We start from the raw sequence: 23,152 nt of genomic DNA, 5'->3' as shown, positions 1-23,152 counted from the left end.
ATCTGCTGTTCAATAAAATTACTAAATATATGCGCCCAAACTCTTAAGAAGTGCACTGGCTGCCAAGTTGAAAGCAGGTGACTTAGGTGTCCAGGGTGCCTGGCTGAAACAGGTTTTAGGCGCTGGACATATGCAAATCAGGATCCGAATGCTGGTGTAGAACTCTGACTGAAATTTTCTTACAGTTGAGAGGAGTTAGTACTGTGCAAGCTTTGTCTAGGTGATACAAGGTCTTAAGTTATTAAAAGGTGTGCTTCTCCTGGCTCCACAAAATTACAGTGAATTGCTGCTAACCACCTAACTGTAATTAGAGGGCAGAAATGGCTCGACAGGAGAACTGTAGGCAAGTAACTGTGATTCTCATTAACCAATCAGATTGAAGAGTTCAGATGAAAGGTTATGACCTGAAAAGTTAACTCTGTTTCTCTCTCCACAGATGCTGCCTGACCTGTTGTTATTTCAAATTTACAGCATCCGCAGTATTTTGTTTTTGAATCAGATTGAAGAATTGTTAAGAAGTGCAGAGTCTGAACCAGTAAGTGTAAGTTGTAATATTTAATTCAATGTCAATTTTGGTACAGAAAGCAAAATGAAGAGAGGAAAAGAAAAAATAGATTAAGAGAGAGATAAAAGCGACAGAAAGAAAAAGTAAAAAATAAATTCAATTTTACAATCTTATTTAAGTTTCCAACAATGATTGAACTATGAAGGAATGAGACCCCACACTTAAACATGTTAAATTTTCAGTTTCAGGTTGGTTGGTGGTAATTTAAACTCATCACATCATTAAAATTTACATACATCGGAATGTTCAAGTGTTAACTTTTTCTGACATGTTTAGTGGGTATCTATCACTTAAGTAGAGTAACTTCACATCTTTCCATGTATTTCAATAATGAATCTTTCAGCGAAATACTGATATGGAGCAGGGCAATTTGGACAGCAACTTCCTGACTTATGCATTTGACTGCACTTGTACAGATGCTGGAAGTTGCTGGTCTGCTTTATATGTTAATAACGATGAGCGCTAATAGCCTGTTGTGTCTACCCCAAAATCCAGCCCAGAGAGATGCTCAGGAATTGGCTCGCAAATGAACAGTGTGATGGCCAACAACTGTAGCCAAAATAGGAAGGAAAAGTGGAACTACAGGTAATGACAGTCTTAGAAAACCTGGTAGAAGGATCTGAAAAATACATATTACTTAAAGAAATCTTCAAATAAATGTCTGAAATGACTTTTCTTGGTACATAAGATATGTGTTAAGAGTCTCTGGTTACATCTTTGCTGGTGTTGATCACCAGAGGGTTTCAACTGTAGTATTAAGAACATATGAAATAGGAGAAGGAGTAGGTCATACGGCCCCTTGAGCCAGCTCTGCCGTTCAATAAGATCAAACCAATCTGATCTTGGCCTCAACTCCACTTACCTGCCTGTTCGCCTAACTCTTGACTCCCCTATAGTTCAAAAATCTGTCTAACTCAGCCTTAAATATATTCAATAACTCAGCCTCCACAGCTCTCTCGGGTAAAGAAATCTGAAGACTAACCACCCTCTGAAAGAAGAAATTCCTTCTCATCTCTGTCCTAAATGGTTGATTGCTTATTCTGAAACCATGCCTTCTAGATTCCCCCACGAGGGGAAATCTCCTCTTAGCATCTACCTTGTCAAGCCCCCTCAGAATTTTATATATTTCAATAAGATCACCACTCATTCTTCTAAACTCCAATGAGTATAAGCCCAACTTACTCAACCTTTCCTCATAAAACAACTCAGTAATCTATCTAGTGAACCATCTCTGAACTGCCTCCAATGCAAGAATACCCATTCTTATAAAAGGAGACCAAAACTGTACACAGTACTTGAGGTGTGGTCTCACCAATACCCTGTACAGTTGTAGAAATACTTCCCTACTTTTATACTCCACCCCCCCCCACTTGCAAAAATGGCCAATATTCCATTTGCCTTCCTTGCATGCTAACATTTTGTGTTTCATGTAAGAGGACATCCAGATCCCTCTCTATTGCAGTATTCTGTAGTCTCTATTTAAATAATATTTTGCTTTTCTATTCTTCCCACCAATGTGGATAACTTCACATTTTCCCACATTATACTTCAACTGCCAAATGTTTGCCATTGACCTAACCTATCTATATCCCTTTGCATTCTCTTTGTGTCCTCCTCACAACTTGTTTTCCCATCTATCTTTATATTGTTACAAAAGTGACTAAGCGTTTTGTTAAATATATTTTTTAAGGATTCATTTTTGAAAGTTTGAAGAAATGTTAAACTTTGGGGTGTTCAAAGGGGGTCATGTAAAGGACACTTGACTTTGAAAAAAAGTCCCTGGAAATGATTTTTAAAAGGAGCACTGAGAAGTCTTGTGAGGAAAACAAACCTTGCCGGGAAACCATTTGACTTCTAGCAACAACAACAAGCCTTTCTGGGAAACCGCTCGACTTCCAGCTCAATATCCAACAGAGAACTTTGGACACCTGGAGAAGTTGTTTACAAAGAAGTGACAGGTCAGGATTGGTGGAGGTCAAAAGGTTGACCTCCTGTTGTCGGTTTTGCTTTTGAATTGTTTAGAGTTAGAGTCGAACTGTATAAAAAAGAAGAGAACTTCCAAGGAGAGAAGAGAATTCCCAAGGAAGGAGAGAAGACCACAACCCAGCTCAGCTTTCCAGAATCTCTCTAAAAGACCCTGAGAAGTCCATTGTGTCAATTCATCTCGTCTCCTTTCTTTGAAGAAAAGCCTGCTGAATTAATTCTCAACGCCGCCTGAAAAGGACTGTTTTAAAAGATCCCATCTCCGTGTACTCGGAGGCCAGACTGTATGCCAGTTTTGAAATACAACATATCTCATCTTTTCTGGTTAACTGGTATGTGTGAGTGTGAGGGGCTAAGGTAAAAAGGGAATTTAAAATTTCAGTCTGTGTGTTTATGCTTTACTTCATTCCTGATTAAGACTTGTTTTATATAAACTGATAGTTTTGTTGTTAATTGTTAATTAGAGAAACCTGGTTGGTGTATTTTATTCTAGGATAAAAATAGAGTCTATGATTGACCGTATCAGTAAGTGGGAAAACATTTAAATATATGTTGTGACCTGTGGAGAAGTGGAAGTAGAATAAACAGTGCACTCATCCCGCCTTGGTCGTAATAGTATAATCAACAAATTTGATTGCAACACACTCGATCCCCTTATCCAAGTCATTAATATGGTTTGTAAATAGCTGAGGCCCCAGCACTGATCCCTTTGGCACCCCACTAGTTACAGTTTGCCAATCTGAAAATGGCTCATTTATCTTGACTCTCTATCCTGTTAGTTAGCCAATCCTCCTTCTAAATGCTACTACTTCGTTAATAATGGATTCTAACATTTTCCCAATGACAGATGTTAGGCTAACTGGCCTATAGTTTCCTGCTTTCTGTCTTTCTCCTTTCTTAAGTACTGCCATTACATTTGCAGTTTTCCAATCCACTGGGACCTTTCTAGAATCTAGGGAATTTTGAAATGCATCCACAATCTCTGCAGCCACTTCTTTTAAGACCTTAGGATGCAGACCATCAGGTCCAGGGGACTTGTCAGAATGATTGTTTTAAGTTCCTCCCTCCCTTTTGCACACTGACGTTTTTATTATTATTGGTGTGCTTTTAGGTCTTCTACCGTGAAGAAAGATACAAAATATTTGTTCAAAGACTCTGCCATTTCCTTGTTTCCCATTATTAATTCCCTGATCTCATCCTCTAAGGAACCAATGTTTACTTTAGCTATTCTCTTCCTTTTTATATACTTGTAGAAGTCTTACTGTTTTTATATTTGTTATTTTACTCCTATTATTTATTTTTTCCCATTTTTTAAGTCATCCTTTGTTTTTTAACATTTTCCCAATCTTATAGCCTATTACTAATCTTTGCAACATGGTATGCCTTTTCTTTCAATTTGATACTATTCTTAACTTCCTTAGTTAGCCACGGATGGTTTATCCTTGTAGAGTCTTTCTTTCTCAATAGAGTATATCCTTGTTGAGAAGCATGAAATATCTCATTAAATATCTGCCACTACTCATCAACCGTTATACTTTTAAATCTATTTTCCCAGTCCATTTTAGCCAACTCTGTCTTCTGACCTTTGTAATAACCTTTATTTAAGTTTAAGGCACTAGTTTCAGCCCAAGTTTCTCGCTCTTAAACTGAATGTGAAATTCATCATGTTATGCTCACTCTTCCTGTGAGTATCCTTTACTATAAGATCATTAATTAATCCTGCTCCATTACACATCAGTGGATCTAAAATAGCCTGTTCCTTGGTTGGTTCGGCTACATATTGTTCTAAGAAACTGTCCCGAATGCACTTTATGAACTAGTCCCCAAGGATATCTTTGCCAATTTGATTTGTCCACCCCAAATGACAATTAAGTATTGTAAGTACCTTTCTTATAAACTCTCAATTTTCCTCGATTTACAGTCTGATACAGTGTTGCTGCTTTTAAGGGGCCTAGAGAGTACTTTCATCAGTGACTTCTTTTCTTTGCTATTTCTTATCTCCACTCAAAATGTTTCTTGATCTTCCGAGCCAAGATAATTTCTCACTGCTGTACAGATCATATCACTTAGTAACATTCGCGCCACACAAGTGCCAGGCAATGACAATCTCCAACAAGAGAGAATCAGATCAAACCCATTTATTTCTATTTGTGCCATCAATTCATCTATCTTGTTATGAATGCTCTATGCATTCAGATAAAGAACCTTTAATTTTATTTTTTTACTCTTTTCCCCTACTCTGACTATATTTGCTGGTGCACTCTTATGTTTGTACGCTCTGTCCCTTGCTTTCGCACTCTGGTTATCACTACCCATATTGCTACCCTGAATTATTGCCTTGTCCTTTCTCTTCCATTTTCTAAAATTTCCCTCATTTGAACCCTCCCCCCCAACTGTTTAGTTTAAAGCCCTATTGAAATAGAGACAGGTCTAACAGGCTGTGGCATTAACTATGCTGAAGGCAGTGCTTTACTTTCTTTTTCAAACTTGCCATTAAATAGATGATATTATTTGGAAAGTAACCAAAATATACTTACTTTATTTATTTATTTAGAGATACAGCACTGAAACAGGCCCTTCGGCCCACCGAGTCTATGCCGACCAACAACCACCCATTTTTATATTAACCCTACAGTAATCCCATATTCCCTATCACCTACCTACACTAGGGGCAATTTACAACGGACAATTTACCTGTCACCCTGCAAGTCTTTGGCTGTGGGAGGAAACCGGAGCACCCAGCGAAAACCCACGCGGTCACAGGGAGAACTTGCAAACTCCACACAGGCAGTACCCAGAATCGAACCCGGGTCCCTGGAGCTGTGAGGCTGCGGTGCTAACCACTGTGCCGCCCAATCTGTGCAGAGAGAAACAGAGTTCAGGTTTCAGATCAATGTCCTTTCATCAGAATTGGGAAGCTAGGAGAGAGATTGAAAAACAGGACCTCAAAGGCAGTAATCTCTGGATTACTCCCTGTGCCACAAGCTAGTGAGTACGGAAATGGGAAGATAGAGCTGATGAATACGTGGCTACAGAAATAGTGCAAGAGGGAGGGCTTTAGATTCCTGAGGCATTGGGACTCCTTCTGGGGGAGGAGGGACCTGTACAAGCTGGACGTGTTGCACCTCAACAGGACTGGGAACAATATCCTCACAGGGTGTTTTGTAGTACTTTTGGGGAGGGTTTAAACTAGCTTGGCAGAGAGATGGAAACCTGAGAATAGATTCAGAAGAGACAGATGAAAAATTGGAAATGGAAGGCAGAAAATTAATAAGTGTGTTTGGAAGGCATAGGAAACAAAGGTTAGAAAATAGACGACAAGGGAGTTTGGCTGCGTTAAATGGTGTATACTTCATGGCAAGAAGTCTGGATGAGATGAGAGGAAGATTGGCACGTGGGAATATAATATTCTAGCTATCACTGAGACACAGATGAAAGAAGGGAAGGAATAGCAGTTCGACAATCTTGGTTACAGGGTTTTCAGATGAGATAGAGAAGTGGAGAAAAAAGGAGAGGGGGGGTCGCAATATTGATTAAAGAAACACATAGCTGCGAGGAGGGATGATATGGTAGAAGGATCGTCAAGTGAGGCCATACAGGTTAAACTGAACAACAAAAAAGGGGCAATCACATTACTGGCTGTGTACTATAGATCTTCAAACAGCCAGAGGGAGATAGAAGAGCAAATATGTGGGCAAGTCTTTGAGAAGTGCAAAATAATAGGGCAGTAATAGTGGGGGATTTCAACTACCCTAATATTAACTGGAATAGAATTAGTGTTAAAGGCACAAAGGGAGCAGAATTCCTAAAATGCATTCAGGAGAACTTTTTTAGCCAGTACGTAGCAAGCCCAAGAAGAGAGAAGGAGTTGCAATTCTGGATTTATTTATAGTGAATAAAGCTGGGCAGGTGGAAGGGATATTGTGGGGGATTTTAATCTTCATATAGACCGGGACAATGAAATTGGCAAGAGTGGTCTAGAAGATGAATTTGTATAATGTTTTGAAACAGTTTCTTGGAGCAACACATTGTGGAACTGACTAGGGATAAAGTTATCTTAGATCTAGTATTGTGTAATGAAGCAAGGTTAATTAGTAATGTCACAGTGAAAGATCCACTGGGAAATAGTGATCATAATACCATTGAATTCCATATTAAGTTTGAAAGTGACATACTCCAATCACAAACAAGAATCTTAAAGCCAATTACATAGGTATGAGGGGAGGACTGGCTAACGTAAATTGGGTAAATAGACTGAAAGATATGGTGGTAAATGAACAGAGGGAAACCTTTAAAGTAACAATTCAAAAAGTTCAACAAAAATACATTCCATTGAAAAACAAAAACTCAGCAAGAAAGACCTATCTGTAGCTCACTCAGGAAATTAAGGATAATATTGAATTAAAAGAAAAGGCTTACAATGTTACAAAAAACAGTAGCAAGTCTGAGGATTGGGATTCTTTTAGAAACCAGCAAAGGGCTACTAAAAGATTGATAAAAAAAGGAAAATATAGAATTTGAGACTAAACTAGCCAGTAATATAAAAACAGATTGCAAGAGCTTTTATACGTATATTAAAAGGAAGAGGGTAGCTAAAGTAAACGTTGGTCCCTTAGAAGCAGAGAGAGGAGAAAGTATCATGGGGAATGAGGAAATGGCAAAGGCATTGAACAAATATGTTGTGCCTGTCTTCATGGTAGAAGACACAAGTTTCATACCAGAAATTGACGGTAACCTAGGAGCTGAAAAGAGTGAGGACATTGAGGAAATTAAGATCAACAGAGAAAAAGTATTGGAGAAACTTAAGGGACTAAAATCTGACAAATCCCCAGGACCTGATGGCCTACACCTTAGGGCTCTAAAACAGATAGCTGCAGAGATGGTGGATGCGCGAGCTATGATTTTCCAAAATTCCTTAGGTTCGGGAACGGTCCCATCAGATTGGAAGTTGGCAGATGTTTTCAAGAAAGAAGGGTGAGAGGAAACGGTGAACTACTGGCCAGTTAGCTTAACATGAGTCATTGGGAAAATGCTGGCACCTATTATTGAGGAAGTCTTACCAACGCGCTTAGAAAAGCACAGTGTGACTAGAACAAGTAAACATGATTTAACTAAAGGGAAATCCTGTTTGACAAATTTATTAGAGTTTTTTGAGGATGGAACTAGTAGGGTAGATAAAGGGAAACCAGTAGATGTAGTATACATGGATTTCCAAAAGGTATTCAATAAGGTGCCACACGAAAGGTTAATAGGCAAGATAAGGCTCATGGAGTTGGGAGTAATATAAGCATGGATAGAGAACAGGTTAACAGACAGGAAGCAAAGAGTGGGCATAAACGGGGCATTTTCAAGTTGGCTGGCAGTGAATAGTAGAGTGCCGCAAGCATCACTGCTGGGGCCTCAGCTATTTACAATCTATATTAATGACTCAGATGAAGAGACAGAGAGTAATGTATCTAAGTTTGCTGATGATGCAAAGGTAGGTGGAAAGGTAAGCTGTGGGGAGGACACAGAGAGGTTGCAAAGAGACAAAGACAGGTTAAGTGAGTGGGCAGCAGATGACAGATGGAGTATAATGTAGTGTCATGCAGGCCCCCATCTGCCAAGAATGAGGCATATTAATTTTGCCACATAGACATTAAATTTCAAATTGTTGCTGGGAAGATGAGAAGGCCTGTTACAATGACTGCAAGACTTTGGCTGGTACAAAATATTTAAGACAGGGAAGCGCATTCCATTCCCTGCTAAGATGATACTAATTGAATTACTACAATTGTTACACGAATTAGGACTAAAAGTAAACCCCAAAAAAGTGCAGGTTATGAGACAGAAGGTTACTTACTTGGGAATGATCTTGACACCGGGAAAAAGAGAGATTGACCAATGAAGGGTAGTAGCGGTTGGCAGACTCCCTGTCCCGCAGGATGTAAAAGGGTTGAGATCCTTCCTGGATTTGGTGGGATATTGCAGGGACCACATTGACGGATTCGTTACAAAAGTGGCCCCGTTAATGGAGCTATTGAAAAAGAATGTGGCCTGTGAGTGGAAAACTGAACACTCACAGGCCATTTCAGATTTAAAGCAGGCACTAGCTGCCGCGCCTGCTCTAAAAACTCCAAATCCAACTGCACCGTTTTCATTGGAGGTAGCTACCACAGACACCACCCTCTCAGCAGTTCTGTTACAGGAGACACACGGGAAATTGAGACAAGTAGCGTATGCCTCGTGTATGCTTTCACCGGTAGAGCAGGGGTATACGACGTGTGAGAAACATTTGTTAGCAGTTTTTTGGGCAGTACAGTATTTTACTTACATAGTGGGACTGAACCCACTTACAATACTGACAGAACATACCCCCGTACAGTTACTATTAGACGGTACGATCAAAGACGGGTCAGTAAGTCAGAACCGAATTGCTAGGTGGGCACTATTGTTGCAAGGAAGAAACATAAGCGTAAAAGGGGTAAAAACTACCACGATGTTGACAGACAACCTAGTGCATCAAGGAGAGAAACATGAGTGTCAAGTCATGATAGCAAATGATCCCAAGGGACCATTTGTATCAAAACAAAAAGAAGGGGGTAGGAGTGGATTGGAGAAAGCAACGGGGCCTGAAAGCAAAGATGCAAAGGAAAAAGAACCCTACTTACAAATTTTTGTGGATGGTTCCTCATCAGTACAAGATGGCGAGAGGAAAACTGGGTGCGGGATATATGTAGAAGACGAACATGGTCAGGAAAAATTTCGCGCACCCTTAAAATTACCTAAAACCATGAACGTGCAGGCGGCAGAATTAGCAGCTGTCGCATATGTGGTTGGCCACCCGGAATACTTCCCGCCCGGATCAGCTATATATTCTGATAGCATGTATGTCTGTAATAGCTTCACGGAACATTTGCCCTTATGGGAAGCGAGAGGTTTTGGCTCAGCAGATGGGAAGCCCCTTCCATCGGTTCCATTATTAAGATACATCTTTGAAGGAGCACAGGGGAAAGGATATGGGATCATGAAGGTAAAGGCTCATTCAAAACTTACTCCAGAAGGGAACAGGAAAGCGGATGAGCTAGCCAAACAAGCTAGTGGGCAGGAATGGCAACCACCGATTGAGGAAATTGGGGAACAGAAAGGGAAACAGGTTAAGGTAATGGATTTAACAGAGGAGCAGAAGAAAGATGGAGAATTGAAAAAACTGATAGAAGGAGTAGAGTCAGACACATACAAAGAGTACAAGGGGGTCTGTATTCAGGACGGAGTGGTTTTATATGAAGGAAAATTCGTAATGCCAGAGGGGGGATAAAACCAAATAATCCACTGGTACCATGACTTATGGGGACATAAAGGGACAGAGAGTACCCTGGAAAGGATAAAGGAGGTGTGCTGGTGGCCTGGAATGAAAGGTGACGTGGAACACTACGTCAAGAATTGTTTGATCTGTGCACAACACAACCCCGATAGAAATGTCAAGAAAGGGGCCCTCCGACATACTAGACCAGTAGAAGGGCCTTGGACTAATTTACAGATAGACTATGTAGGACCCTTACCCCCCCCACTCCAGGAGGGTTTAAGTACATTCTAGTAATAGTAGACACGTTTACCAAATGGGTGGAAGCTTTCCCAACCAGAACAAATACAGCCAAAATCACCGCAAAAATTCTGTTAGAAAGGGTGTTCACTCGGTGGGGTTTACCCCGAAGCATAGAATCAGATTAGGGTACACATTTTACAGCCCAAGTAATGCAAAATGTAATGATCCTCTTTGGGGTCAAACAGAAATTCCACATACCCTATAGACCACAGTCTAGTGGAATTGTGGAAAGGATGAATCGGACATTGAAAAACATGATAGCTAAAATGGTACAGCAGTACAAGACGACCTGGCAGGTCATTCTGCCCTATGTGTTGATGGTAATCAGGAATACCGTAGCTTCATCAACAGGTTATACTCCCTATAAACTCATGACGGGAAGGAACATGAGAGGAATGGAGGGGTTGGTAGGTTTGCACTTGTCCGAACCCGAGGTGGACAGTATTATATCAGAAAAATGGGTGCAACAACTAGTAGAAACAGTGAGAGAAGCAAATTACGTGGCAGCTCACCAACAAGGAAAGAAGAGACAGCAAAGCCAGCCCAATAGAGTTGAGCCCCGGACAAAGGGTAATGATCAGAATATACCAGCCCACCTCATTATTGAGTCCAAAGTTCACCAGTCCCTATGAGATAATAGATAAAACTAGTCCATCTGTATACAAAGTATTGACGGCACCAGATAAGAGTGGCTGGTATCACATTAATCAGTTAAAGTTAGTAGGAGAAAAACAAGATAATCACAATTGGCATGTGATGCTTGATGCTACCGATGTTTTGACCGAAGGTCAGGGAGATCAAGAGCAGGATCAACTGCAGATCCAAGCGGAAGTGTTTGAAAGACAACCTGAGGTTGTCCGTCCACATACAGAGAGAAATCGAGGAAAAATACGAAAGAAAAATAAAGAAAACAGGGGGAGTAAGTGGGCTAGAAGAAATGGACGGTTAGAATCAGAAACAAATTGGGAACAAGATACAGACAGTCTGGCTCAGTGTATGGAGAGACTGGACTTAAAATAGGATAAGAAAGAAACTGTAAATAAGAGCAGAAATTACACTTGTATATTACAGGTCCAGGCCACCCAGGGACGCCAATTATGTAAACCGGGGAGCAGAGTCAACTCCCCTTTGGTCCCTTTATTCCCTTCGCCCACTTGATCCTGGCCGTCACGTGGGACTAAGTCCTCTTAATTCAGGCTCAGGCTGGGTGATTGGGATATCGGGGTTACAGGAGAGCCGCCCTCCACCTAATCCACCGGCTACGGTTATTGGCTTAGTACAAAGAGGAGGAAACTCTGTCCTTTCTTTAACTAACAATTTACTTTATTCACGTTGTTATACAATGTAAGAATAAGGCTAATACACTTGGTCAGACAAAAGCATGCAACTCAAACTGGGTTATACAGTTTATGACAAAACTAGAATCGATACGCACACCCACTAGGTTCCTCTGACATTTCCTGACCTAGTCTCAGAAAATAAAAGATAATACCCGAAAAGGGGAGAGCTGACGCTGGCCAGGCGTTCCGTTCTCTCTCTCTCTTTTACATTGTCGCCGCGTTGCTGACGCAGGGTCTTCCACTTCCACGTTGGTTGATCTCCGGAGTTTCTCGCTGGCTGTATGCCCGAGATTCTCCATACGTATTCTCTTTCTTATCTCTTCAAGCTGTGCTGTCTCTTTCCCATTGGTTTAGGCCTGCTCGCCTCGTTCGTATCTTCTCCTTATTGGCCCAGGCCCAAGGACCCCGGTATCACTCCTTGTCCAGATAAGGCTCCATTCTTGTGATATCTCCCTTGTCTTTCACATAACTTAATTAGTTCAAACTGGTTTTCACCAGCACAGGCCAGTGTCTGAGCTCAGGCTACTTTAGTTCACAAGCTCTTCAGCAGTTTGTAACAGACTCAGTACTTCTTGCAGCCCCTGGCCAACAATATACAGAGCCAAGATGTGGTGTCAGGCAAGCCCACCACCAAAACTGAGGCACACATTATTTTGCCACATGAACATTAATATTTAAAATTGCAGTCTGCTGACTGGAAGGACATTTACATAGTACCAGACAGTGTTGAAACGAAGGAACCAATCCCTCTCCAATACACAGAAGAGGCCTGGTCAAACCAGTCGGTCACATAGCCACCTCCTGGCCAACTGGGGAGTTTTAAATTGGAAAAACAGAATTTGAACTCAGAATGTCATGTGCTTCTGGAACTGAAGCAAGAATTACCTCCTCTCCTGTCTGCCGGCTCATCTCTCAGGGAACAGAATCTTGTGAAGACACGTGAACCTCAAAGAGAGAAAAATCTCCTACATGAACAAGGTTCAAGAATAGTGGGTCCTGATGAACAGCAAAACTACCTACAAGCAAATGAGCTTGAAGCGCAGTAAACAAGAAACTCTTCTGATATTGCCTCAAACCCCTATCTACTATATTTTCCTCTTCCCTTTTCTGTCCCTATCTGCATGTGTATATCGCGTGTGCATGCTAGCGTGTGCATGTCGTATATCCATAGGCGTGAACCGTATTAGAGTTTAAGTTTAAGCTTAAGGTTTAATAAATTTCATCTTTCTCCTTTAAACCTGAGAAAACCTGGTGTGTTGGTTTCTTTACCTTATGATTGGAAAGTTGCGAACAAGGATTCACAAAAGGGGGAAGCTCAAAACACAGTGTGTTTAAAAATAAAACCCTGTTACAAAAAGGCCAGGTAAAGAGAGCAAAAGAACCCGAGACACATTTCTCATCTGGTCGTAACAGTGGTCAGACCAGTTGACATGACTAACCTGCTTGGCAACCTGGGGATTTCTGAATTGTACTTTTTGAACTGAGATCCTGCAGAAAGCTGTTTGCTCAAGGATTGAAAAGACCTCTCCTGGCTGGCTCGCCACAGCCTCTCCTGTCTGCTCCCATCGCTTTCTCATGGAACTCCAAAACCCACTGAAGACACATGAACTCCAAGAGAGAAAAGTCTCCTACAGTGAACAAAGTTTAAGAAGAATACTGGGCTCCAACGAAAAACAAGATCTACCTACAATCATGGACTCTACAGTGAGCTCGAAGAACCGTAACAACAACTCTGCAGATATTGCCTCAAACTTTTCCACTTTATTTTTCTTCCCTTTTCTGTCTCTATTTGCATGTGTGTATCGCGTATGCATGCTAATGTGGGTGTGTCATGTATCCGTAGGCATCAACCGAATTAGAGTTTAAGTTTAATAAACTTCAACTTTTCTTCTTTAAATCTGAGAAAGCCTGTTTGTGCTGGTTTCTTTGCCTTATAATTGGAAAGCGGTGAACAGGGATGCACCCAAGGGGGAGCTAAAAGATGGTGTGTTTAAAATTTAAACCCTGTTACAGTAAGACCAGGTTAAGGCTGAAAGGGAACCCTAGACCTCTTTCTCGCCTGGCCATAACAGTAGGGAAGTGTGAAGTTATTCACTTTGGTTGTAATAATAGAAAAACAGAATATTTTTTAAAAGGTGTGAAACATGTTAGTGTTTATGTTCAAAGAGACTTGGGTGCGCTTGTACAAGAAATGCAGAAAGTACAGGTACAACAAGCAATTAGGAAGGCAAATGACATGTTGGCCTTTATTGTAAGGGGATTGGAGTACAGGAATAAAGAAGTTTTGTTACAATTGCACAGTTTTGGTGAGACCACATCTGGAATACCCTGTGCAGTTTTGATCTCCACATTTGAGAAAGAATATGCTTGCTTTGGAGGTGGTATAGCGAAGGTCCACTAAATTGGTCCCATTGGTCCCTGGGATTAGTGGGTTGTCCTATGATGAGAGGCTGAGTAAATTGGGCCTATATTCTCAGGAATTTAGAAGAATGAGAGGCGATCTCATTGAAACATACAAGATCCTGAAGGGGCTGGATAGGTTAGACGCTGAGAGATTGTTTCTGCTGGTCGAGGAATCTAAAACATGGGAGCACAGTCTCAGGATAAGGGGCCGATATTTAGGACTGAGATGAAGAGAAATTACTTCACTCAAAGGATTGTGAATTTTTGGAATTCTCTACCCCAGAGGGTTGTGGATGCTTCATCGTTGAATACATTTAAAGCTGGGATAGACATATTTTTGGTCTCTCAGATAATCAAGAGTTATGGCAAGCAGGCGGGAAAGTAGAGTTGAAGTCATGATCGTATTGAATGGGCCATATGGTTTATTCCTGTTCCTATTTCTTGTGTTTTTGTGTGTAGCAATTAGGGAGCACTTTGGTGGAAGTAATCAGTTATATTTAAGGTAGTTAATAGGAAAAGGACAAAGATAGATCAGGAATAAAATTTCTCAATTGAGGAAAAGCTAATTTTACTAAATTGTTATGTGATTTAGCTGAAGTGGACTGAAAAGAGCTACTTGAAGGTAAATCAGTGCCAGGTGAGTGGGAGGCATGCAAGGAAGAGATAGTGAGAGTTCAGACTAAGTATGTTCCCTTAAAGAAATAGAGTGGGACTAAGATATCCAGAGTGCCCTGAATATTAAGCGGCTTAAGGGAGAGGGTAAAGAAAAAAAGGGAAGCTTATGGCAGATACCGAGGAGTATAAAATATGAAGGGGTGAAATTAAAAAGAAAATTAGGAAAGCAAAGAGAGGGCATGAAAAAATATTGGCAAGTAAAATCAAGGAAAACCCAAATATTGTTTACAAATACATAAAAAGCAAGTGGATAATTAAAGAAAGAGTTGGGCCTATTAGGGGCCATACTGGTAACCTGTGTGTGGAGGTGGAGAATGTTGGTAATGTTCTTAATGAATACTTTCCATCGGTTTTCATAAAAGAGAGGGATGAAACAGACATAGCAATCAGTGAGGAGGAGTGTGAAATAGATAAAATAATGGGGGTTCACCAGACTGATCCCTGCGATGGCAGGATCCTCTTAGGAGGAGAAATTGCAGAAAGTGGGCCTCAATCATCTGATGAAAGGTCATAGACCTGAAGCGTTAACTCTGTTTCACTCTCCACAGATGCTGTCAGAGCTGCAGAGTATTTCCAGCACCTTCTGTTCTTATTTTCAGATCATAGCTCTGCAGTCCTGCCACATCCAGTCATGAATGGTGGTGGACAATTAAACAACTAACAGGAGGAGGAGGCTCCACAAATATCACCATCCTCAATGATGGGGGAGCCCAGCACATCAGGGAAAAAGACAAAGCTGAAGCATTTGCATCCATCTTCAGCCAGAAGTGCCGAATGGATGATCCATCTTGGCCTCCTTCTGAGGTCCCCAGCATCACAGATGCCAATCTTCAGCCAATTCAGTTCACTCCACATGATATCAAGAAACGACTGAAGGCACTGGATACAGCAAAGGCTATAGGCCCTGAAAACATCCTGGCTGTAGTACTGAAGACCTGTGCTCCAGAGCTAGCTGCGCCCCTAGCCAAGCTGTTCCAGTACAGCTACAACACTGGCATTTACCCAGCAATGTGGAAAATTGCCCAGAGATGTCCTTTCCACAAAAAGCAGGACAAATCCAACCTGGCCAATTACCACCCCATCAGTCTCCTCTCCATCATCAGCACTGTCGACGACAGTGCTATAAAGTGGCACTTTCTCAGAACTAACCTGCTCGCTGATGTTCACTTTGAGCTCTGCTAGGGCCACTCAGTTACTGACCTCATTACAGCCTTGGTACAAGCATGGACAAAAGAGCTGAACTCAAGAGGTGAGGTGAGGCATTTGACTGGGTATGGCATCAAGGAGCCCGAGCAAAACTGGAGTCAATGGGAATCGGGGAAAACTCTCCACTGGCTGGAGTCATATCCAGCACAAAGAAAGATGGCTGTGGTTGTTGGAGGTCAATCATCTCAGTCCCAGGACATCACTGCAGGAGTTCCTCAGGGTAGTGTCCTAGGCCGAACTACCTTCTGCTGCTTCATCAATGACCTTCCCTCCATCATAAGGTCAGAAGTGGGGATTTTTGCTGATGATTGCACAGTGTTCAGCACCATTCCTGACTCTTCAGATACTGAAGCACTCCGTTTCCATATGCAGCAAGACCTGGACAACATTCAGGCTCTGACTGCTAAGTGGCAAGTTACATTAGCACCACACAAGTGCCAGGCAATGGCCATCTCTAACAAGAGAGAATCCAATCATCTCCCCTTGACATTCAATGGCATTGCCATTGCTGAATTCCTCACAATCAACATCCTGGGGGTTACCATTGACCAGAAACTTAACTGAAGAAGCCATATAAGCACTGTGGCTACAAGAACAGGTCAGAGACTGAGAATTCTGTGGCGAGTAACTCAACTCCTGACTCTGCAAAGCCTGTCCTGCACCTAAAAGGCACATGTCAGGAGTGTGATGGAATATTCTCCACTTGCCTGTATGAGTGCAGCTCCAACAACACTCAAGAAGCTCGACACCACCAGGATGAAGCAACGTGCTTGATTGGCACCCTATCCACCACCTTCAACATTCATTCCCTCAACCTCTGACACACAGAGGCAGCAGTGTGTACCATCTACTGGATGCACAGCAGCAACTCACCATGGCTCCTTCAACAGCACCTTCCAAACCCGCAACCTCTACCACCTAGAAGATCAAGGGCAGCAGTTGCATGGGAACACCATCACCTGCAAGTTCCCCTCCAAGCCACACACCATCTTGACTTGGAACTATATCACTGTTCCTTCACTGTAGTTGGGTCAAAATCCTGGAACTCCCTTCCTTACAGCATTATTGGTGTACATACACCACATGGACTGCTTCAGATCAAGAAGGCGGCTCACCACCACCTTCTCAAGGGCAATTAGGGATGGGCAATAAATTCTGGCCTGGCCTACAACGCCCATGTCCCGTGAAAGAATAAAAAAAATCATTTGGGCTTGAATGTAGGGATGTGATTAAGAAGTTTGCACACAATACAAAAATTGGCTGTATGATTGGCAATGAAGAAGAAAGCTTCAGACTGCAGGAAGATGTCAATGGACTGGTCAGGTGGGCGGAACAATGACAAATCTGGAGAGGTATGCAGTAGTGCATTTGGGGAAGGCTAACAAAGAAAGGTAATACACAATAAATGGTAGGATACTGAGAAGTTTAAAGGAACAGAAGGACCTTGGAATGCATGTCCACAGATGCCCTAAAGTGGCTGGACAGGTGGATGAGGTGGTCAAGAAGTCATAGCGGATACTTGCCTTAATTAGCCGGGGCATAGAATATAAGAGTTGGGAGATTATGCTGGAATTGTAAAAAAACATTAGTTAGGCCACAGCTGGAGTACTGCATGCAGTTCTGGTCACCGCACATAGGAAACATGTGATTGCATTAGAGAGGGTACAGAGGAGATTTATGAAGATGTTGCCTGGACTGGAGAATTGTATTTATAAGAAAAGATGGATAGGCTAGGGTTGTTTTCTTTGGAACAGCGGAGGTTGAGGGCAGACCTAATTGAAGTGTATAAAATTATGACGGGTCTAGATAAAATGGATAGGAAGGCCCTATTCTCCTTAGTTCAGGAGTCCATAATCAGAGAGCATAAATTCAGGATTATAGGTTAGATTTAGAGGGGATTTAAGAAGAGATTTTTTTTTTCCCCAGAGAGTGGGGAACTGGAACTCACTGCCTGAAAGAGCGGTAGAGACAGAAACCCTCATAACATTTAAAAGTACTTGGATATGTGCTTGAAGTGGTGCAACCTACAAGGCTACGGAACCAAGAGCTGAAAAGTGGGATGAGGCTGGAAGGCTACTCGTCGGCCAGCGCAGACATGATGGGCTGAATGGCTTCCTTCCACGCTGTAAATTTCAATGATTCTATGTGGAAATCATCTATGAATCTATGATTCTACGATGATTTCCTCATGTTTGTTGACAATACTCAGATGGACCTCACCACCGTCTCTTTCAACCCCTCCACTGTCTCTAAACTGTCAGGCTGCTTGTCCGACATCCAGTGCTGGATGAGGAGAAATTTCTTCCAATTAAATATCGGTAAGACCAAAGCCATTGACTGGAATCTCTTCTCCCCATCCCCAGGAGCAGGCTGGGAGACAGGGGGGTGGGGGCGCTGGGGTGGGTGGGGGGGAGTTGCTGTGGGAGGGTGGTGGTTTGCAAAATGGAGAGGGAGGCCAGGGTGCCGTTCCCATTGTCTACCCACCCTGCTGCTATTTTACCAGCAGCTGGGGAGATGACAAACGGCCTGCCCACCCTAGGCTAATTGAGGCCCTTAAGTTCCAATTAATTGCCACTTAAGGGCCTCCTCGCACCACTGCTGATACATTACCTGGTGGTCTCCTTGCGGGCTGGGTGGGGGCCCTCCCGATTGGACACCTTGTACCCCACAGAGCCCCCCCCCCCCAAAGCAGCACGGGCCACTCCCCCTAAAACACACCCCTGCCATGCATTCCAACCCCCACCCTCCTTGCCCTCATCTGTTCTAGGCCGGTGTCCATGCTGGCACCTCTCACTGGATGCAGTCTCAGCAGTAGCCACCGCTCATGGGGTGCAGCTGGGTCTGAGAACCTGCCATTCCTCTGATTGGCCAGCAGCTCTTGGAGTCGGGACTTCCTGCCTCAGAGGGGCAGAAGCCCCCAACTGAGACCAGTTAAGGGCCGGGGCTGCATAAAGTTGCAGTGTGGCTTCCAGGCCTGGGGGAGGCAGGCTCGCCCTTGACATTTTTGCCAGTGGGTGGGCCATCATCACAAATTAAAATTCCAACCATTGCCTTCGTTCACTGCCACAAACTCTCCTGCCTAGCCACTGATTCCATCCTGGCAACTGTCTGAGTCCCTCTGAGATATCTGCACTCCTTTAATTCTGGCCCCTGCACCATCTCTGATTTTAATCGCTCCACCATTGCTGGCTCCGCCTTCAGCTGTGTCATGATCCTTTTTTTTGGGAAATATGCGGTGTGCCTTTAAGGCTGTAATAGATCAGTACTTCTTTAAGGCAGCCAGCTTCAGAAGTTACTGGAAAGTGCATTTTGGTTGCCCTGGATACAGCCATACAGAGAGGGAGAATCCGACATACAATGTTGCCCATTTAACGTTAAAAAACTGGCTTTGCAGAGACAGCTGACACAGACTCAGACTGTTCAGGCACATGAAGGAAAGAGGAGAGCTCTCTCAGTCTATTTCAAACCTATTTATTATTCTCTCTCAGAATTCTGAAAAGTCAACCAAATTAATTCTTTTTTAACAAAAAGCTATTTGTCAATCTACTGTGTTCATCGCTGGAAAGAAGAAGAGTTTGATGCTTCACCTACTGAACTGTAATTGCTGAACTCCTATCCTCGGATTTATCAGGCCTTGGAAGACTTCAAACAACCTTGAACTATTCCACATTCGAAGATTACACATTGTCAGGACCATAAATCTGCAAAGACTTTATTGTTATTCTATTTTTTTCGGGCAGCTAATTAAACACCAAACTTCCGATAGTTTGAGTATATGTATGCGAATGCAGGAGTTAGATTTTTAAATACGTTATAGGGTCTTTAGATATTGGTTTCTCTTAGAAGTGTTTAAGATTTTAGTTTTTTTTCTAATAAACAGTTAATTTGTTGATATCTAAAGATACCTGGTTTGGTTTGCCTCATTCAGGTATTCGGCTGTACTTTCTTTGATTTGGGAAAGCTTTAAGATATATATGATGTGACCTGTCAGGCGGCAGAATTGAATTGACAGTGCGTTGCTCCCACCACAATCAAAATTTTATATTTTTATTGGGGGCTTTGTCCTGAGCTGTCGTGTCATAACAGCTGCCAAGGCCCTAAGCTCTGGAACTGCCTCCCTACACCACTCCATCTCGATACCTCTTTTTCCTTCTTTTAGAAGCTCTTTAAAACCTACCTATTTGACCAAGCTTTTAGTGTTTTTTATTCGTTCATGGAATGTTGGCGTCACTAGTTAGGCCAGCATTTGTTGCCCATCCCCAATTACCCTTGAACTGAGTAACTTGCTAGACCATTTCAGAGGGCATTTTAAGAGTCAACCATATTGCTGTGGGTCTGGAGTCACATGTAGGCCAGACCAGGTGAGGATGGCAGATTTCCTTCCCTAAAGGAGATTAGTGAACCAGATGGGTTTTTACAACAATCGACAATGGATTCATGGTCGCCATTAGACTAGCTTTATTAACTGAGTTCAAATTTCACTATCTGCCATGGTGAGATTTGAACCCATGCCTCCAGAGCATTAGCCACTACCAAACGCATCCTCCCCTCCCCTTCCCCTGTCAGCATTCCGAAGGGAACGTTCCCTCCACGACACCCTGGTCCACTCCTCCATTACCCCCACCACCTTGTCTCCTTCCTATGGCACCTTCCCCTGCAATCGCAGGAGGTGTAATACCTGCCCATTCACCTCCTCTCTCCTCACTATCCAAGGCCCCAAACACTCCTTTCAGGTGAAGCAGCGATTTACTTGTACTTCTTTCAATTTAGTATACTGCATTTGCTGCTCACAATGTGGTCTCCTCTACATTGGGGAGACTAAACGCAGATTGGTGACCGCTTTGCGGAACACCTCAGCTCAGTCCAAAAGCATGACCCCGAGCTTCCGGTTGCTCGCCATTTCAACACTCCCCCTTGTTCTCATGCTCACATCTCTGTCCTGGGATTGCTGCAGTGTTCCAGTGAACATCAACACATGCTCAAGGAACAGCATCTCATTTACCGATTAGGCACGCTACAGCCTGCCAGACTCAACATTGAGTTCAATAATTTCAGAGCATGATGGGTCCCCCTTTTTATTTTTGTTTTTAGTTATTTTTTCTTTTTTATGTGTTTATTTTATTGTAGTTTGTTTCTCCTGTGCCACCCACTTTTTTCATGTTTGTGCTTTAGGCTAGGGCTGTTCATTTTTCTGTCAATTAACACCCTCTCTGCACTAATGCTTTGTCTTTCACCACAGTATTAACGTACCGTTTGCCTTTGTTCCATGACCTTCTGGTCAGTTATTCTCTGTGACCTTGTCCTATCAACACCTCTTTGGTTATCTCTTGCCCCACCCCGCTTTACTTGCTTAAAACCTTTATTTTATTCAGATTTTATTTCAGATTTCCAGCATCTGCAGTATTTTGCTATTTATTTATTTTATTTATTTATTTAGAGATACAGCACTGAAACAAGCCCTTCGGCCCAATGAGTCTGTGCTGACCATCATTATATTATATTATATCATTTTATTATAGTAATCCAGATCCCCAGGCTCTGGGGATAAAAAGAAGAAATACTGAAAATACTCAGCAGGTCTGTCAGCATCTGTAGATAGAGAAGCAGAGTTAATGTTTCAGGTCAGTGACCCTTCATCAGAACTGGCAAATATTAGAAAAGTAATAGGTTTGAAGCAAATAAAGTTGGGGGGGGGGGCCACAAGAGATAACAAAAATAAAGGTGTTGACAGCACAGGGTCACAGAGAATAACTGACCAGAAGGTAATGGAGCAGAAACACTACCACGATGCCACAGCCTCCTCCGACTGACTTAATAGCTCTTTATGTGGCTCGGTGACATACTTTGTTTTATAACATTTCTGCCGAGTGCCTTGGGTCCTTTTATTGCATTAAAGGCTCTAGATAAATAGATGTTATTTTTATTGAACCCATCCAGACCTGCCTTCTCCTGTGACGCTGCCTCACCCTGTGCTCCGATTGATTGCAGCTGCTTCCCCTGTTTGTCAATCAATTCTGCTGTTCTCTTGCTGCAGAGCAGTGGAGCGAGCCGTGCTGGGTTTGGTATGATCTGAAGGTTGTTTTAAAAGGTACCTGTTAAATCGTTGCAGTGGGTGAGAGATACACTGTGTCAAAAAGTAACCGGCCACGTGATCCTTATCCTAAAAGGTTTTTTTTTAACGTTTTAGCTTTGTTGGGAGAGTTTTATTCATTCCTATAACTGTTGGGTGATGGGAACAGGCCTGCTGCTGTACTTTAATTAGAACGGCCGTTTTCCGATGCAGACCATATACGAGCAAAAAGGAGCAGGCAGAACATGTAGTCGTCGCTAACCAAAATATGCAGTCTGCAAGAAGCCCTGGAAAGTCCGCACTTTTTTTTTTATTTGCTTCTGCCTTGTTCGTCCTGTTGAATATTGTGAGTCAAACGGTTTGGAAAGGGATGTTGTCGTGTTTCCTGATTGATGGATAAATTCTAAATTGAACACCAAGATCTGTTGTTGTCACTGGTGCCAGACCATTTGGAGCAAGGATTCGAGTTTGGTATTTGACTTGTGGGGCATTATGGACTGTGTTTACTTGGTTCACAAAGATTTTATTTTGGATGGTCCTGCTGTAGTGTGTTACCAGATATATCGTTCCAGAAGCACTCCAAGTTTTTTGCAAATAATAATTTGACTCTGACAACATCAAACACTCCCAAGTTAGCTAAATGCATACAGTAGTAATTTTTTTGATTCGTTTGTGGGATGTGGGTGTGGCTGGCTAGGCAGCATTTATTGCCCATCACGAATTGCTCTTGAGAAGGTGCTGGTGAGCCGTCTTCTTGAGCTGCTGCAGTCTGTGTGGGGTAGGGACACCCACAGTGCTGTTAGGAAGAGAGTTCCAGCATTTTGACCCAGTGATAGTGAAGGAACGACAATATAGTTCCAAGTCAGGTTGTGTGGTTTGGAAGGAAACTTGCAGGTGGTGGTGTTCCCATGCATTTGCTACCCTTGTCCTTCTAGGTGGTAGAGGTCATGGGTTTGGAAGGTGCTGTCGAAGGAGCCTGATGTGTTGCTGTAGTATATCTTGTAGATGGTACACACTGCTACCTCTGTGTTTCGGTGGTGGAGGGAGTGAATGTTGAAGGTGGTGGATGAGGTGCCAATCAAGTGGGCTGCTTTATCCTAGATGGTGTTGAGTTTCTTGAGTGCTGTTGGAGATGCACCCATCTAGGTAAGTGGCGAGTATTCCCATCACTCATCTGACTTGTACCTTGTAGATGGTGGACAGGCTTTGGGGAGTCAGGAGTTGAGTTACTCGCTGCTGGATACCTAGCCTCTGACCTGATCTTGTAGCCAAGGTATTCATATGGCTACTCTGGATTCTGGTCAATGGTGACCCCCTTGATGTTG

At 42.6% G+C, this 23,152-nt stretch overlaps 1 protein-coding gene across 6 annotated transcripts in view; it reads left to right on the top strand.

The window, feature by feature from the left end:
* The window catches only part of dusp23b (dual specificity phosphatase 23b), a 134,612-nt gene that overhangs the window by 63,643 nt on the left and 47,817 nt on the right, over nt 1-23,152 (top strand). For 3 of the 6 annotated variants that reach the window (XM_068023193.1, XM_068023213.1, XM_068023222.1), the window contains 2 exons: nt 437-535; nt 1,061-1,150. The gene's annotated coding sequence lies outside the window, so the exon portion shown is untranslated. Of the gene's footprint in view, nt 1-436; nt 536-1,060; nt 1,151-15,150; nt 15,285-21,762; nt 21,846-23,152 lie in introns of those variants that run through there. The other 3 variants (XM_068023202.1, XM_068023231.1, XM_068023241.1) reach the window with 3 other exon arrangements.

Source organism: Heterodontus francisci, chromosome 3 (genome assembly GCF_036365525.1).
Source record: "Heterodontus francisci isolate sHetFra1 chromosome 3, sHetFra1.hap1, whole genome shotgun sequence".
Classification (NCBI taxonomy): domain Eukaryota; kingdom Metazoa; phylum Chordata; class Chondrichthyes; order Heterodontiformes; family Heterodontidae; genus Heterodontus; species Heterodontus francisci.
Note: the sequence above shows the minus strand (reverse complement) of the source record. Positions and strands in the feature narration are given on the sequence as shown.